Here is an 18990-nt window from a genome sequence, read left to right as displayed (position 1 = left end):
CCTTTTTCTGCCCTTGTGCCATGTGAGGATACAGCAAGAAGGTGCCATCTTGGAGGCAGAGAGTGGCCCTCACTAATGAATAAGTCGCCCAGTGCCTTGATCTTTGACCTTCTGCCTCAAGAAGTATGAAAAATAAATTGATGTTCTTTCTAAAAAACCTAGGTACTAGTGTCTTTGATAGGAACGCCAATAAAAGAAAGAAAAACATAGGAAAGCAAAAACACATGATGTAACCCTAAGGGAGGAGGAAAGAGCCGGGGAAACATTTGCAGTGAAACCATCAGATGTTGTGGACTGTGCCAAAGGGACCTGACTGAGCACTCTGCAGTTCTGTGCAAAACAGGCTGCTCCAATGTCAGTTCCCTGATTGGTTCACACAGCATGCCTCATTTGCACACACATTGATCAAATCAGGGAAAACTGCTTTAGAAATGCACAGAAGGTTGAGCCAGCCAGTTTTGAGTAGCAGCTCAGAGCAGGCAGCCTTTCAGGGCAGCCAAACCTTTGGAGCAGGCTCTCTAGGCTGCTGGAGAGCTTCACTCACTCTTTGTCATTTTGCCTCATTCTTCATGGTCAAGAGACCATGAAGAACATACCACAAAAGAGAAGCAACAACATTCTTATTTTTTTAGATTTATTTTATTAATTTGAAAGACAGAGTTACAGAGAGAGGTAAAGACACAGAGAGAGGTCTTCCATCCGCTGGTTCACTCCCCAGATGGCCACAACGGCAGGAGCTGAGCTGATCCGAAGCCAGGAGCAAGGAGCCTCCTCCGGATCTCCCACGTGGGTGCAGGAGTCCAAGCACCTGGGCCATCCTCCACTACTCTCCCAGGCCAAAGCAGAGATCTGGATCAGAAGAGGAGCAGCCGGGACTAGAACCAGTGCCCATACGGGATGCCAGCGCTTCAGGCCAGGGTTTTAACTCGCTGCGCCACAGCGCCAGCTCCACAACATTCTTTGATGGAGCCAACAGAAAGAGATGCTGTAACTGAGAAGGTGACAGCAGTTGACAAGCCTGGCACTGAGAGAGAGCTGTTAACCCAGAAGCTATAACGGGGGATCTGTGCATCTTCTGGGGAATCCAGCAGTAAGAATCTGCCAATCCCTCTGCGACAAGACACAGACCTGAGTGACTAGAGGTGCAGACTCTTGCTCCCACTACTCCTTTAACACCAAATTCAGAACTTAAGCAAAATATCTGGGGCTTGTCAGGGATCCCTGGAGGGATGAATGAAAGCAGGCGAGACATGGTGACAGATCCCTGCCTGCTGACGGGTTGTTATTCTGGATTCCTTATTGGTTAAATCTGTACCCAATTCTCTGAAAGGGACCAATCAGAGAGAGTCACCACTTTCAAGCTCCTCTGGCAACTCCTCCCTTGGAGTCCCCCTCCCGATTGCTGAAGGAAGAGCTTTCTTACTTTCAATAAACTTAGCTTTGCTCACTGTCACTGTCCACATGGAAATTCTTTGATGTGAGACAAGAACTGAGATCGCCCTCATCGTCAGACAACATTTTTCTATGGCCATACAGATTTATGCAATTACATTACAGGTATTTAAGTAGAAAAATTAATGTAGACTCTGAGAAACACTAATTCTGGCAATGCTAAGTAATATGCATCAGAAAAATTATAAATCAGGAAATAAAATTAAGAGATATTAAGATACAAGAGGAGGTAGAAAAGAAAATCACTTGAATGATACATATTTTAATTTACTTTGAGAATTCCAAAGCATTAATATGTAAGTCCTATTTGCTTTGAAAAAATTCAAATCAAGTAATAGCCTGAGAAATTGTTTTAAAAATTATGAATAGGGATACTTAAAGATCCTATATAGATCCCTATAATCAGAAAGAATTTTTATAAGATGTATTTAGTTGAAGTGTAATCAGTCTAGATTTAAAAATGTGAAAATAATTACACCTACTTTTTCCCTGTATCATAGTTTTAGTTATCATACAAAAGAATATTTTTTATATTTTCAACAAGTTAAGAGTTTATAAAGTTATCAATTGACAGTGTGATTATTTTTCTACATATTCAATTAATTATATTTACTCTGTGCATTTTCCTGGTTAGTTTCTCATCACTAAAAACTACTTTTGAAGCTTTTTAATAATCTATTGCTAAAGTCAACATCTTCTAGACTTTTCATAATAATGGCAAATATTTAGCTCCTCAGTGTACAAAGAAGGAGAGTTAAGGATTGAGATAATATAGGAATGATGTATGATTCTCCCCTGGTCCCTCCCATGCCTTCTGATCAAATGCTGGGAACATGTGCCTGCCTGTTAACACTTTGTCACCCCGCTACACCCTGTTATTGAGAATACTCAGAACTCCTTTCTGTATCAGGTGTCCCAACTCATGTCCACAAGTAACAGAGGGAAATTTCTCCACTCTCTTCCTTAATCCCTGATGCAAGTTCATGACATATAGCAGACTGTAAAGTAGGATTCTACATTTTGGTATTAACCTCACTATTCAAATTTGTAGGTTAAGTGTGTTCTGTTCATAAAGAGACCAGCATGTATGCAACATAGTTGCCACTTCCTTAAATGGACAGGGCTCTGAAACCACATGAATCTATTATAGAGTTGCATCTGTGAGTATTTATTGTAAACTGGCTCTGGTCTTTGCTTTGAGAATAGGGAATAGTTAATAGCACACAGATAATATTGCCATATGAAGCATTTCTTTGGCCTTGTCAGAAACCTGACACCCAAAGATGAATTTCATGATGCATTTCCAGCATATGACATTGCCTTCTAAAGGTAGTCCAAAGAGAGTTGCTTTATTGAACAAAATCATGCCAGGAACATTCTTAGTTCATTCTTCTTTATTATCTTCACCTCCTATAATTTAAAATACAAGCACTATGTCACCATTTTCTTAGTGTCTCTGTTGGGATTCAATTGCTTGGTACTTATATTTACATTTTATAGATTTAAAAAAACACACCCTCTTAGAGTCCACATGGGTAGATTATTAGCTCATGTCGATATTTACCTTCTGTAATCCACTAAATGTGATTATTTTAAAAAGTTGTTCTGGCTTACAATTTAAAGCATAATAAAGTGCATGAATTTATAAATTGAGTAATAAAACCAAAAGGAAAGATAAGTCATATTTTAGGGCTACGAATCACAACAAAGTATTATAAAGTTATCTTAACTCTGCCAGGGTGTGCAAACATTTTTCATTATATTTAAGAATGAAATTACAGAGTAAATAAAAAACAGAAATCCAAGGGAATACATTTTTTAATCAGTTGTTTATTAACAACAGCATGCTTAAATAAAATATGGCTTTAAATGCCATCTCCATGACAATGACTTCCAAATTTGTATTGTTAGTTCATTTCTCTTGCTCAACTCCAGGTGTTTTTTTTTTTTTTTTGACAATTTCCTTAATGTGTCCATTTACATGGGTACTTGGCAACTCAAACTTAACCTATGCAAAATAGAACTTTTTACCCCACACAACAAACATGTTCCTCCTCTTGTCTTCCTCATCTCAGTAAATGAATTTACCTTTCACCTGATGGTTTTCATGAAAAGCTTGGGTGTCATCATGGAGACCTCTCTTTGGTTCTGTTTCCCAATTCCCTACTTCATCTGCCAACTTCTGTGTATCTCCACACTACCATCCTAATCCAGCCTTCTTTACCTTTGCCCAAGACCATCCCTACGGTCTTCTAAGAAGAATCTTCTACAGACTGTTCTCCACTTAAGAGTCAGATAGATCTGTCTCATGTTGTTTAATATCACTGAGATATCAAGTCATTTTTTCAAAACCCAGCATATGCATAAATAATAGGATAAAGGAATAAATGAGCATTAAAGAGAAATCACCCTTATGAGTAATGCTATGCAGCATTTGCTTAAATCCACTATTGGTTGAGAACATCCTCCTCATTTCTGGTTTACTGTCATCCAATTAGCTCATACATCCGAAACCCAAATCCATTTTTGAAGTAAATGCTAATGATATTAAAGTGTCAGTAAAAACAGTGTCCCCCAGACTCCTATTTGATTAATTTTTATTCACTGATCATAATATCAGATTCAATGGAAAGGAAAAAGTTGTGAAGCACTCTGAATTGACCCAAATTAAAACTTATTTACCTTTTACTTAGGAATTCAAAGAATGGAAAACCTCTGCTCCTGTCTGAAGCCTTCTCTGACACAACCCTCTAACCCACTTTCCTATTCTCCATACCTGTGGCTTACTCCCCTCCTCTTGATTGCATCACAAAACATAATATTTCATACATGTTCCATGAACAACTAGAGGCCAATAAATTAAACCCTGAGAAATAAATCCATCTTTCTTTTTTTTTTATTTTTTATTTAGTAAATATAAATTTTCAAAGTACAGTTAATGGATTACAATGGCTCCCCCCCCCATAATTTCCCTCCCACTCATACCCCTCCCATATCCCACTCCCTCTCCCATTCCATTCACATCAAGATTCATTTTCAATTATCTTTATATACAGAAGATCAATTCAGTATATATTAAGTAAAGATTTCATCAGTTTGCACCCACACAGAAACACAAAGTGTAAAATACTGTTTCAGTACTAGTTATAGCATTACTTCACATTGGACAACACACTAAGGACAGATCCCACATGAGAAGTAAGTACACAGTGACTCCTGTTGTTGACTTAACAGTTTGACACTCTTGTTTATGGCGTCAGTAATCTCCCTAGGCTCTAGTCATGAGTTGCCAGGGCTATGGAAGCCTTTTGAGTTCGCCAACTTCGATCTTATTCTGACAGGCTCATAGTCAAAGTGGAAGTTCTCTCCTCCCTTCAGAGAAAGGTACCTCCTTCTTTGATGGTCCCGTTCTTTCCAATGGGATCTCACTCACAGAGATCTTCCATTTAGGTCTTTTTTTTTTTTTCCCAGGGTGTCTTGGCTTTCCATGCCTAAAATACTCTCATGGGCTCTTCAGCCATATCCGAATGCCTTAAGGGCTGATTCTGAGGCCATATTTAGGACATCCATCATTCTTTGAGTCTACTGTGTATCCTGCTTCCCATGATGGATCCTTCTCTCCCTTTTTGATTGTATCAGTTAGTATTAGCAGACACTAGACTTGTTTGTGTGATCCCTTTGACTCTTAGACCTATCAGTGTGATCAATTGTGAACAGAAATTGATCACTGGGACTAGTGAGATGGCATTGGTACATGCCACCTTGATGGGATCATATTGGGATCCCCTGGCATGATTCTAACTCCACCATTTGGGGCAAGTCCGATTGAGCATGTCCCAAATTGTACATTTCCTCCCTCTCTTATTCCCACTCTTATATTTAACAGGGATCACTTTTCAGTTAAAAATAATTGTGTGTTAATAACAGAGTTCAATCAATAGTACTGAACAAAACAAAGAGAAAGTACTAAAATGGATAAAGTATTACATTGTACATCAACAGTCAGGACAAGAACTGTTCAAGTCACTGTCTCTCATAGTGTCTATTTCACTTCAACAGGTTTCCCCTTTGCTGCTCAGTTAGTTGTTGCTGATCAGGGAGAACATTTATGCTATTTGTCCCTTTGGGACTGGCTTAATTCACTCAGCATAATGTTTTCCAGCTTCCTCCATCTTGTTGCAAATGACCGGGTTTCATTGTTTTTGACTGCTGTATAGTATTCTATAGAGTACATGTCCCATAATTTCTTTATCCAGTCCACTGTTGATTGGCATTTGGGTTGGTTCCAGGTCTTAGCTATTGTGAATTGAGCTGCAAAAAACATTAATGTGCAGACAGCTTGTTTGTTTGCCAATTTAATTTCCTTTGTGTAAATTCCAAGGAGTGGTATGGCTGGGTTGAATGGTAGGGTTATATTCAGGTTTCTGAGGAATCTCCAGACTGACTTCCATAGTGGCTGAACCAATTTGCATTCCCACCAACAGTGGGTTAGTGTCCCTTTTTCCCCACATCCTCTCCAACGTCTGTTGATGTTGTGGAGTTTCTTGAACTCTTTGTAGATTCTGGTTATCAACCCTTTTTCTGTTGCATAGTTTGTGAATATTTATCCCATTCTGTTGGTTGCCTCTTCACTTTCCTGACTGTTTCTTTTGAAGTACAGAAACTTCTCAATTTGATGCAATCCCAAATGTTAATTTTGGCTTTGACTGCCTGTGCTTCTGGGGTCTTTTCCAAGAAGTCTTTGCCAGTACCTATATCTTGCAGGGTTTTTCCAATGCTCTCTAATAATTTGATGGTGTTGGGTCGCAGATTTAAGTCTTTAATCCATGTTGAGTGAATATTTGTGTAAGGTGAAAGGTAGGGGTCTTGCTTCATGGTTCTGCACGTGGAAATCCAATTTTCCTAGCACCATTTATTGAATAGACTGTCCTTACTCCAGAGATTGGTTTTGGATCCTTGATCAAATATGAGTTGACTGTAGATGTTTGGATTGATTTCTGGTGTTTCTATTCTGTTCCATTGGTTTACCCATCTGTTTCTGTACCAGTACCATGCTGTTTTGATTACAACTGCCCTGTAGTATGTCCTGAAATCTGGTATTGTGATGCCTCTGGCTTTTTGTTGTACAAGATTACTTTAGCTATTCGAGGTCTCCTGTGACTCAATATGAATTTCAGCATGAATTTTCCAGGTCTGAGAAGAATGTCTTTGGAATCTTGATTGGTATCGCATTGAGTCTATAAATTGCTTTTGGGAGAATGGACATTTTGATGATATTGATTCTTCCAATCCATGAGCATGAAAGATTTTTCCATTTTTTGGTATCCTCTTCTAATTCTTTCTTTTAGGTTTTGTAATTTTCATTGTAGAGATCCTTGGTTAAGTTTATTCAAAGGTATTTTATTATTTTTGTAGCTATTGTGAATGGGATTGATCTTAGAAGTTCTTTCTCAGCCGTGGCATTGCCTGTGTATACAAAGGCTGTTGATTTTTGTGCATTGATTTTATATCCTGCTACTTTGCCAAACTCTTCTATGAGTTCCAATAGTCTCTTAGTAGAGTTCTTTGGATCCCCTAAATAAAGAATCATATCATCTGCAAAGAGGGATAGTTTGAGTTCTTCTTTCCCAATTTGTATCCCTTTAATTTCTTTTTCTTGCCTAATGGCTCTGGCTAAAACTTTCAGAACTATATTGAATAGCAGTGATGAGAGTGGGCATCCCTGTCTGGTACCAGATCTCAGTGGAAATGCTTCCAACTTTTCCCCATTCAATAGGATGTTGGCCGTGGGTTTTTCATAAATTGCTTTGATTGTATTGTGGAATGTTCCTTCCATACTCAGTTTGCTTAGAGTTTTCATCATGAAAGGGTGTTGTATTTTATCAAATGCTTTCTCTGCATCTATTGAGATAATCATATGGTTTTTCTTCTACAGTCTGTTAATGTGGTGTATCACGTTGATTGTTTTGTGCACATTGAACCATCCCTGCATGCCAGGGATAAATCCCACTTAGTCTGGGTGGATGATCTTAGTGATGTGTTGTTGCATTCTATTTGCCAGAATTTTATTGAGGATTTTTGCATCTATGTTCATCAGGGATATTGGTCTGCAATTCTCTTTCAATGCTGCATCTTTTTCCAGCTTAGGAATTAAGGTGATGCTGGCTTCATAGAAAGAATTTGGGAGGATTCCCTCTTTTTCAATTGTTCTGAATAGTTTGTGAAGAATTGGAGTTAGTTCTTCTTTAAATGTCTGGAAGAATTCAGCAGTGAATCCATCTGGTCCTGGGCTTTTCTTTGTTGGGAGGGTCTTTATTACTGTTTCAATTTCTGTCTCAGTTATGGGTCTGTTCGGGTTTTCGATGTCTTCCTGGTTCAATTTAGGTAGGTTGCATGTGTCCAGGAATCTACCCATTTCTGATAGGTTTCCCTGTTTGCTGGCATACAAGTCCTTGTAGTAAATCCATCTTTCTTACCAGTGCCTATAACATATCCAATTTTATCTTAGACATTAAGTGAGTCTTCAGTAAACATAGAACTATTGAAATAATCAAGAATGTGATCGATTCATTTATTTCTTGATGAATTCTCTGTAAACTTACTTTCAACTGGATCTGAACAGTAATTAGTCATGGTATCATCTGTTGATATCCAAGTTGTACCCATTTCAAATTTAGCTTGTTAATTAATACTGACAGAACAGTCTAGGTGAAGCTCAGCTGAGACTCAGTTTTCAAGATCTGTAGGAAGTTGCTCTTCATGAAGCCACCTAGACCAACTCAATAGGGATTTCATTTTTTTTTAAATGCTTAATTCAAATATTTTATGAAACACGGGTATACATAAAATGCAAAATAAGAAAAGTTACATGTATTGTTTATATCACTCTTTAAATGTTTAATTTATGCTATCTTATGAAAAATGTTTACATTATCATAAATACTTGAAATACCTTCATTTTTTTCCATCATATTTAACTTTTGACATTTTGGGATCCCTAGTACTAACTGTAGAGCTAACTCTTTGAGGATAAGGACTGTATCTCCTGTTACTATGTTTTCCTGACTAAAAATCCTACATATAATATATATCAATTGCATGTTTGTTGAAATGAAAGCATGCATACACAAGAAGATTCTTTTTTAGTAATTCACATCAGATGAAATAAACAGATGTCTTAAAGAATTGTATATGTTTCCAGAACTTCTGTTCTATACACATCGCAAAGTAATGAAATATTTGACTCTTGCTCTTATGTTTGCAAGTCAAATCTTAATTATTGTCAAATCTTTTGATAACTCTTTTAAGAAGTATAGTTAAAGTCTTCTCAATGAGAAGAAAATGTTCAAGATATTAATAATGCATTAATATAAGAGAGCTTCTAAAATTTTCTAGACAATGGCATTTAAAAGTGTATTTTATTTCCAGTATTTTGAAAGTTATTATTATTTACTTTCATAATACACATGTTCCATGAAGCTTTTGAAGACCCCCCTCAGACACACAGCTTTTAAAATCTTTTTGTACCAAAATAAACTTGTCTTTTTGGGGAAGAGAAGTCCAATATTTGTTTATTTACTCTAATTTTTTATTTTGAAAACTTTTCTATTAACATGTAGTGATTTGACTTTTTTTTTATTTCAACATATCCACAATATCCAAGCTATAGAAACAACCTAGGATGAGTGAGTGCATTAAAAAAATGTGGTAAATACACACTGTATAAACTTGTCATTTAATTCCATTTTCTATCAACTTTTTGAAGTAGCTTCACAGCTATTGTATGCTTACTCTTAGAGGTTGTTGTAAGTATTTTGTAATTACTATTCTTCTTAAACTTCATAACAATCCTATGAAATAAATATTACTGGTGTTATTTGTACAAATGAAGAAACTGAGACCCTGAAAAGTTGAATTTTTCTGGACCACAATACCGGTAATTGGTGATGACATTCAGACTCCTTCAGCCACCCTCCAAGCTTGTAACATTGTATGAGAAAATGTCTGGGGGTCCATTTTCAACACAGAATGGAAAATTACTATTAGCTGACTTGCAGATGGAGCCAATGTCATTAAGCAAACAAGATATTATGGAGTAGCCAACTCACAAGGGGAAATTAAAATGCAGAGAAGGAAGAAGGTAACTTCATAACTTAGAAAAGGTCGAGGAAGTTTGTACACCCCATAGTACTCATCCAATGAGGAACCAGGGGAGGGACCTGCAGGCTAGTATATAAGTGGTTGTAACTGTTCCAGGAGTGTCTGTTCATTAGGAACCTGATCTTGCAAGAACAATTAGTTTCACTGCACTTGAATCTGAGCTGATCTCTTGAGTGGACAAGTGAGGACATATCTTACACATTGTACCAAAATGCTTTCTAAAATGGCTCACTCCTCTCAGATTATATTGATGATGGTCACAGTCTTATTTAAATTTCCCTAATCAAATCAAATTTACAAAATTAGTAATATACAAGACTGAATGTCAGTGCTCACTGCTGTCTGGCTGGAGATTTTAAAGTTTGCCAAGCTAGCATGTGATATACATCCTGATTTTAGAATCAAAAGTTAAATGTAAGCTTGTACAACTTAAGTGTATGTAGATCTTAATTAGACTTGCCTTTAAACTTTGGTAAAGAAACATCCATGAGTACGTTAAGTTTGGAAAGTCAGAGCAGTGTATAAATTCAAAACCTGAGAATTTATACAAATCAAAACTGAAAAGCATAGTCTGTCTCCATGAATAGTCTCCATGGTGACAATTCTGCAAAATACTGAAAAACATTCAAGGTATTTAGAAAGACTATAAAGATGTTTTATGTAGATGGCACAAAAAATACTTTCTTATGAGCAGACAGGAAGCCCAACTTGGAATTTCAAATTAACTTTTTGTATGATGCATTATTTAATAAATGTTAGCATTAATTTTTAAAGGGTTTAATTTGCATACCATTACTGGGCCAAATGGTTGATGAGGATCACAATTAAAGAAAGATGCACCATTCATTTACTAGGAAGAAAAAATCCAACAAAGTCAAATCTTCATCATTAAACTGAATAAAGGCAGCCTATAACTGCCAAAAATGTAGAACTCCCTGACAGATGCAATTTAACTCCTATGATTATTTAAATCAACTTCCTTTATGTAAGATACTAAGCAGAAGCTCAGTATCTTTTCAAGGAATAAGTTTTATTTTTAATGTTATGGAATTTGGGAGGAGGTGGGATTGAGAAGGCATTAGAAAAGAAAAGCGAATTAGAGATTTGGGTTTGGGAATATAAATGTAATTTGAAAGAATATGCCATCACTCAGTGTTACACCAAGGAAACAGAGCACTTCTATATATGAAAGACACCCCACAAGCACATTAGCTAGTATTTAATTCAAATGTATTTAGTCCCAATAAATTAAATAGAAAGCTGATACAGAGCCCACTGTCATGTAGATTTTCATCTAAACAAATTTATTTTTTTCACGTATGCCCCTCCCACAATCTCCTAAAGGCAAACAGTATTTACTCACTTAGTATATGCTGGATGTCTTCTAAGTTACAAACACATGGTATTTGTGATACAGCTCTTGAGTGAGCTGCAACCGAACATGCCGAGGTGCTAGAGTCTGGAAGCACTCATTGTACCAAGTTGTCAATCCTTCATAAGGATGACCATTCACACCTTGTTCTGAACACTGGTTCGAGCCCTGAGTACGTTTTCTTACCTTAAAAAAAGTGGTTTTTGCCTTTAAAAAAAAGTGGGTTTTTTGAGGTTTGTGTTGTGGTTAAGCCTGTAATTAGAAAGAGGATTGAAATTCTGGCCTTGCAAAATTAAAGAAAAAAATGAAGGAAGGAAGGAAAGAAAGAGGGAGATTGAGGGGAGGAGAAGGGGAGAGAGGGAAGTATGGTTATCATCTTAGAACTGTACCCTTGAAATACATGAAAAAAAGAAAGAAAAAGGATGTGGACATATCTGTGGCCATTTCCATCAGAACACAGAATTGATGCCTTATAGCAGGTCCATAACTGGGCAGAAAGTTCCCCCATTTCAAGTTTCAGTGCTGAAACCAAGTAGTCATATACAGTGGTGTTGAAATTATGCTGAACCAGACCTTGGAGATGATGCTCAGGTCTAGTAATCTGTGGTTTGGTTAACCAACAAACAACAATAAGAACGACAAAACCCTATGAGATGGTTAAAGGACAAGGCCAATGAAAAGTTGAGGTGAGGGAGGGGTTTGAGAGGTCTTTTTTGTTTCAAATAACTTTATTTTATTAAAGCAATTCATATCCACCATATATAAATTGTACAATAAATATTATCAATAAAAATCATAATAAACAACTAGTGAACAACCTTTGTATAGGATTCATGACATTTTATCTATACAAACTGAACAGCCAGCATTATTTTAATTACTCATAAAAGGTTTTATAGGCCGGCGCCGTGGCTCACTAGGCTAATCCTCCGCCTTGCGGCACCGGCACACCAGGTTCTAGTCCCGGTCGGGGCACCGGATTCTGTCCCGGTTGCCCCTCTTCCAGGCCAGCCCTCTGCTGTGGCCCGGGAGTGCAGTGGAGGATGGCCCAGGTGCTTGGGCCCTGCACCCTATGGGAGACCAGGAAAAGCACCTGGCTCCTGGCTCCTGCCATCGGATCAGCGCGGTGCGCTGGCCGCAGCGCACTGGCCGCGGCGGCCATTGGAGGGTGAACCAACGGCAAAAGGAAGACCTTTCTCTCTGTCTCTCTCTCTCACTGTCCACTCTGCCTGTCAAAAAAATAAAAATAAAAAAAAATAAAAAAATAAAAAAAAGGTTTTATAAATTACAGAATGGTTAAAACTTATACATACACAATGTGTACATTTAATCTAGCTTATATATAATCAGTTCCTCATTAGCTTTTTTTAAAAAAAAAAAGTAGGACCACCTTTTTGCTGATTATAGGGTAATATGGGCCTTTCATGCAATCTGCTTAATAGAAACCATAATCCTAATGCACTGTAAGTGGTTTATAGGTTGCTTTTCCTGAAATGGAAACAACATAATGACACGTAAAGAAATATCAGGGTAGAATTCTGTCTTGTAATCATTTCTGAGTGTTTCACAGGTATCTTTCCAAGAAATTATTTTAGCTACTCCTTTATTGACTTAATGTACATTATTTCATTTATATAAAACAATTTCTTTTAGCACTCAAAGTTTACTAGATATTTCTGTCTGTAATTAGACTTTATAATAACAAGTAAAATAATATTGATAAACATAAAACAAACACTTGTCTTTAACTCTACATGCAAATCAACAGGTGAGGCAAAAGTGGACATTCTAAGGGTCGGCACTGTGGCATAGAGGGTAAAGCTGCTGCCTGCAGTGCTGGCATCCCATATGGGTGCCAGTTCGAGACCTGGCTGCTCCACTTATGATCCAGTTCTCTACTGTGGCCTGAGAAAGCAGTAGAAGATGGCCCAAGTGCTTGGGCCCCTGCATCCACGTGGGAGACCCGGAAGACGCTCCTGGCTCTTGGCTTTGGATCGGCTCAGCTCCGGCAGTTGAGGCCATCTGGGGAGTGAACCAGCGGATGGAAGACCTCTCTCTCTCTTTCTCTCTCTCTCTCTTTCTGCCTCTTCTCTGTGTAACTCTGACTTTCAAGTAAAATAATAAATAAATCTTTTTAAAAAAGTGGACATTCTAGAGAGCACCAGCTCTACCTAAGCTTTGACATCAGTGAAGGTACAAAGAGGTAACATTAAATATTTCTGGGAAATACTCTTCAGATAATAGAGCTTCTATATATTATTTTACAAATTGAGATTAAATATATATTATATTTTTGATCACAAATTCATACACAAATTCATGTGAGCATTTTCTCACCTTACTAATTATTTATTTAAAGTCTCAATTTTAATAACAGCATAGATCTATTAAAATGCACTATGAAATAGTGAACTAATCCCCTACTGTTGAGTAATCCATTGTGAGATTCAGGTATCCCAAATCAGTGTTTCAACTGCCATGCCAAACACCTGCTTGAGTCATGATGACATCTTAAAGACATAAATAAATTTCAAGTTTATTGCAGAAATAATTTAATCTAAGAACATTTCTGTTGTCTTCTATAATGTCAAGAAGACTTTTATTTTCTTGGGCCTATTAGTTTTGGATTTGTAAGAAATAGAATGACTAATGTTTTTTATTTTTATTTTTATTAATATAAAGACTATAGATTTTATGCATTCCATAGGTACAGTTCCACAAAGACAATCACATTTCCCTCATTCCCTTGTTCCCCTCCCAATCTTCCTCCCTCCTTCCCTTCTTTTCATCAGTTTTTGTTAAGATATAATTTTAATCCATTTTATACTCACATGCTTACTTAGAAACTAATCATGGTATTCAACAAGTAAAAAGTAGGAAGATCACAGCTCCACAGGAAGATAAGCAAAGTCTAAAAATGACAATCATATCCCAAAATGACCATTTCATTCCTATACATTTTTGGTATCTTATATTAACACCATATATCAAAGAAAACATGATATTTCTCTTTTTGAGACTGGCTTATTTCACTAAACAAAATGGTTTCCAGTTGCATCCATCCATTTGTTGCAAAAGAAAGCATTTCATTCTTTATGGCTGAGTAGTATTTGTAGTACAAATATACATCGTTTTCTTTATCCAGTCATCAGTTGATTGACATATGGTTTGATTCCATATCATACCTACTGTGATGAGAGCTACCATAAACATGGGGTACAAACAACTCTTTCATAAGCTGGTTTCATTTTGAGGGTAAATTCCCAGAAGTAGGTTGACTAGGATGTATGGTAGATCTGTTTTCATATCTCTGAGGAATCTCCAGAACATCTTCCTTAATGGTTATACTAGTTTACATTCCCATTAACAGTGTAATAGGGTACGTATTTCCCCACATCCTTGCCAACAACTTATTATTTTTTGACTTTTGAGTGATAACCATTCTAACTGGGGTGAAGTGAAATATTGTGATTTTTGTTTGCATTTTATGATGGCTAGTGATCTTGAGCATTGCTTTTAAAGATTTATTTTTCATTTGAAAGTCAGAGTTACAAAGAAGAGAAGGAGAGGCAGAAAGAGGTCTTCCATCTGCTGGTTCACTCCCCAGAAGGCTGCAATGGCTGGAGCTGCGCCATTCTGAAGCCATGAGCCAGGATCTTCCTCCAAGTCTTCCCATGTGGGTGTAGCGGCCCAAGGACTTGCACCATCTTCTACTGCTTTCCCAGGCCATAGCAGATAGCTGGATTGGAAGTGGAGCAGCTGGGACTTGAACTGGCACCTACATGGGATGCTGGGACTGCAGGCGGTAGCTTTACCTGCTACGCCACAGCGTCAGTGCCAGATCCTGAGCATTTTTTACTTGTCTGTTGGCCATTTGAAAAATGTCTGTTCATATCCTTGGACAATTTCTTAACTGGATTCTTTGTTTTGTTGTTGTAGAGTTTTTTGAGCTCTTCATAGATACTGGATATTAATCCTTTATCAGTTGCATAGTTTCAAATATTTTCTCTAATTCTCTTGGTTGCCTCTTCACTTTGTTTCCATTGCAATGCAGAAGCTTCTTAGTTTGATGTAATAACATTTGTCTATTTTTGCTTTTATTTCCATTGGTTTTGGGGTCTTTTCCAGGATTTCTTTGCCTATGCTACTATATTGAGGGGTTTCCCCAATATTTTCCTCTAGTAATTTGATGACATCATGTGATAGATTTAGATCATTGATTCACTGTGAGTTGATTTTTATATAAGGTAGAAGGTAAGGGTCTTGTTTCATACTTGTTCACATGTAGATCTGATTTTTCCAACACCATTTATTGAAGAGACCATCTTTTCTCCAGGGATTGATTTTAGCTGATTTGTCAAAGATTATTTGACTGCAGATGCATGGATTAATTTCTGAGTGCTATTCTGTTTCCTAGGTCTATATGCTTATTTTTGTGTTAGGTTCAGATGGCTTTGAGTATAATTACCCTGTCTTGAAATTTGGTATCATGATGCCTTCAGCTTTGTTTTTGTTGCTTAAGATTGTTTTTAGCTTTTTGGGGTCTGTTGTGTTTCCATATGAATTTTAGCACTGCTTTTTTTAGATGTGAGAAGAATGTCCTTGGTGTTTTTATTGGCATCACGATGACTCTAAATGCTTTGAGCAGTATGGGCATTTTGATTATATTATTTTTTTCATTCCATGAATATAGAAGATTTTCCCACTTTTTGTGTCTTCTATTTCATTTTTTAATGTTTTTTTTTTTGTAATTTTCATTGTAGAGAATACTACATGTCACATTCTTGGGAAAACTTTTTCCAAAGTATTTAATTATCTTGTAATTATTGTGAATGGTACTGATCTTCAAAATTCTTTCTCAGCAATGGCACTGCTTATGTATGCAAAGGCTATTGATCTTTGTCTTGATTTTATATCCTGCAATTTAACCAAACTCTGTTATGAGTTCCAATAGTTTCTTGGTGGATTCTTTTGGCTCTCCTATATATAGGATCATGTCATCATCTGCAAACAGGAATGATTTGACTTCCTCCTTTACAACTTGTATCCCTTTGGTTTTCTTCTTGCCTTAACAATTCTGGCAAAATCTTCCAGAGCTATGTTGAATAACAATGATGAAAGTAGGCACCCTTATCTGATTCTGGATCTTAGTGAAAATGTTTCCAACTTTTCCCCATTCAATATAAGTCTGGCTGTGGGTTTGTCATTTATTACCTTGATTGTGTTGAGAAACGGTGCTTCTATACCCAATTTACTTAAGGTTTTTATCTTGAAATGATGAAGCATTTTATCAAATCCTTTCTCGACATCTATTGAAATAATCAAATGTTTTTTATTCTTTACTTTGTTAACATTATGTATCACTGTCATTGATTTGTGTATGTTGACCCATCCCTGCATTCATGGGATAAATTCCAGTTGGTCTGGGTGAATGGTATTTCTGATATGTTGTATCCGATTATCAAGTATTTTGTTGAGGATTTTTGTATTTGTGTTCATCAGGGATTTATTTAAAGATTTATTTATTTGAAAGTCAGAATTACACAGAGAGAGGAAAGGCGGGGTGAGGGGGAGGAGAGGGGAGAGAGGAAAGGCGGGGCGGGGGGGAGGGAGAAGGAGTGGGAGAACCAGAGAGAGAGAGAGAGAGAGGTCTTCCATCTGATGGCTCACTTTCCAGTTGGCCACAATGGCCAGAGCTATGCCGATCCAAAGCCAGGAGCCAGGAGCCAGGAGCCTCCTCCAGGTCTCCCACGCGGGTGCAGGGGCCCAAGGACTTGGGCCGTCTTCTACTGCTTTTCCAGGCTACAGCAGAGAGCTGGATCAGAGGTGGAGCAGCCGGGCCTTGAACTGGCACCCATATGGGATGCCAGCACATTAGGCCAGGGCGTTAACCTGCTGCGCCACAGCGTTGACCCTCAGGGATATTGGTTTATAATTCTCTTTGTTGTATCTTTTTCTGGTTTTGGAATTAAGGAGGTACTGCCCTCATAGAAGGAGATTGGAAGGAGATTCCTTCCCTTTAAATTGTTTTTGAATAGTTTGAGAATTGGAATTGGTTCCTTTAAAGTTTGGTAAAACTCAGCAATGAAACCATCTGGTCTTGGGTTTTTCTTTTTGGGAAGGTCTTTATTACTGATTCAATCTGCATCATGGCTATTGGTCTATTTAGGTTTATTCTAGCTTCATGACTCAATTTTGGTAGATTGTATGTGTCCAGGAATCTATCCACTTCTTTTAGATTTTCCAATTTGTTGGCATGCAGTTGATTTTAGTAATTTCTGATGATTCTTATTTCCATGGTATTGTAACACTTCCTTTTTCACCTCTCATTTATTAATTTTGGTCTTCTTCTTTTTCTTTGGTTAGTTGGGCAAATACTGTATTAATTTTGCTCTTCATTAATTTTTGTATCATTTTTTGGTTTCAACTTTATTTATCTCTTCTCAGGTTTTATTAATTCTTTCATCTACCAAATTTCAGTTTGGTTTGTTCTTGTTTTCTAGATCCTTGAGATACATTTATGGATCACTTATTTGATACCTTTCCAATTTCCTGATGTATGTGCTAATTGCTATAAACTTTTCTCTTTACACTATTTTTGCTGGTTCTCAAAAGTTTTGACACATTGTGTTGCATCATCATTCATTTCTAGTAATTTTTTTGAATTTCCTTTTGATTTCTTCTATGACTCACTGTTCATTAAGGAGCATTGCTGTTCAGTGTCCATGTGTTGGCACATTCTCTAGAGTTTCTTTTTTTGTTTGTTTGTTTTTTGTTTTTTGGACAGGCAGAGTGGACAGTAAGAGAGAGAGAGAGACAGAGAGAAAGGTCTTCCTTTTCCATTGGTTCACCCCTCAATGGCCACTGTGGCCAGCGCACTGCACTGATATGAAGCCAAGAGCCAGGTGCTTCTCCTGGTCTCCCATGGGGTGCAGGGCCCAAGCACTTGGGCCATCCTCCACTGCACTCCCAGGACACAGCAGAGAGCTGGACTGGAAGAGGAGCAACCAGGACAGAATCTGGTGCCCTGACCGGGACTAGAACTCGGTGTACCGGCGCCGCAGGTGGAGGATTAGTCTATTGAGCCACGGCATCGGCCATAGAGTTTCTTAAGTTGTTACTTTCCAGCATCATTACATTATGGTCAGAAAAGATACATGATATGATTTCAATTTTTTTGAATTTGTTGACACTTGTTTTACGGTCCAACATAAGGTCTATCCTAGAAAAAGTTGCATGCACGAAAGAAAATAATGTGTATTCCCTTCCTGTGGGATAAAATATTCTCTAGAAATCAATTAGGTCTATTTAATCCAAAAATATAGATTAACTCTCTTGTTTATTTGCTGAATTTTTGTCCAGCTGATCTGTCCATTGAAAAAAGTGGAGTGTTGAAGTCCCCCAATATTATTGTATTGTTGTTTATGTCTCCCTTTAGATCCATTAATGTTTGTTTTAAATAGCCAGGCATCTTGGTATTGAATCCATAAATTTACTATAGTCATATTGTCCTGTTGAATTGGTCCTTTAATCATTATATAATGGCCTTCTCTGTCTCTTTGTGTAAAAGTTTATTTCGTTTGATATTTGGATAGTTACCCTGTTCTTTTTTTTTGTTTCCATTGGCATGGACTATATTTTCCTTTTTTAAAAGATTTATATATTTATTTGAGAGACAGAGTTATAGACACACAGGGAGAGAAACAGAGATAGAGGTATTTCATCCACTGGTTTATCCCCCAAATGGCTGCAATAGCTGGAGCTGTGTGGTCTGGAGCCAGGAGCCAGGAGCTTCTTTTGGATCTCCCACATGGGTGCAGGAACCCAAGATCTTGGGCCATCTTCTACCTTTTTGTCAGGCCATTAGCAAGGAGCTAGACTGAAATGGAGCAGCCAGGTCTCAAACTGGTGCCCATATGAGATACCAGCACCACAGGTAGAGGCTTAACCTACTATGCCACAGTGCCAGCCCCTAGAGTATCTTTTTCCATCCTTTTACTTTCAGT

The sequence above is a fragment of the Oryctolagus cuniculus genome, chromosome 6, assembly GCF_964237555.1.
Source record: "Oryctolagus cuniculus chromosome 6, mOryCun1.1, whole genome shotgun sequence".
Classification (NCBI taxonomy): Eukaryota; Metazoa; Chordata; class Mammalia; order Lagomorpha; family Leporidae; genus Oryctolagus; species Oryctolagus cuniculus.
This window is presented reverse-complemented; position numbering follows the sequence as displayed.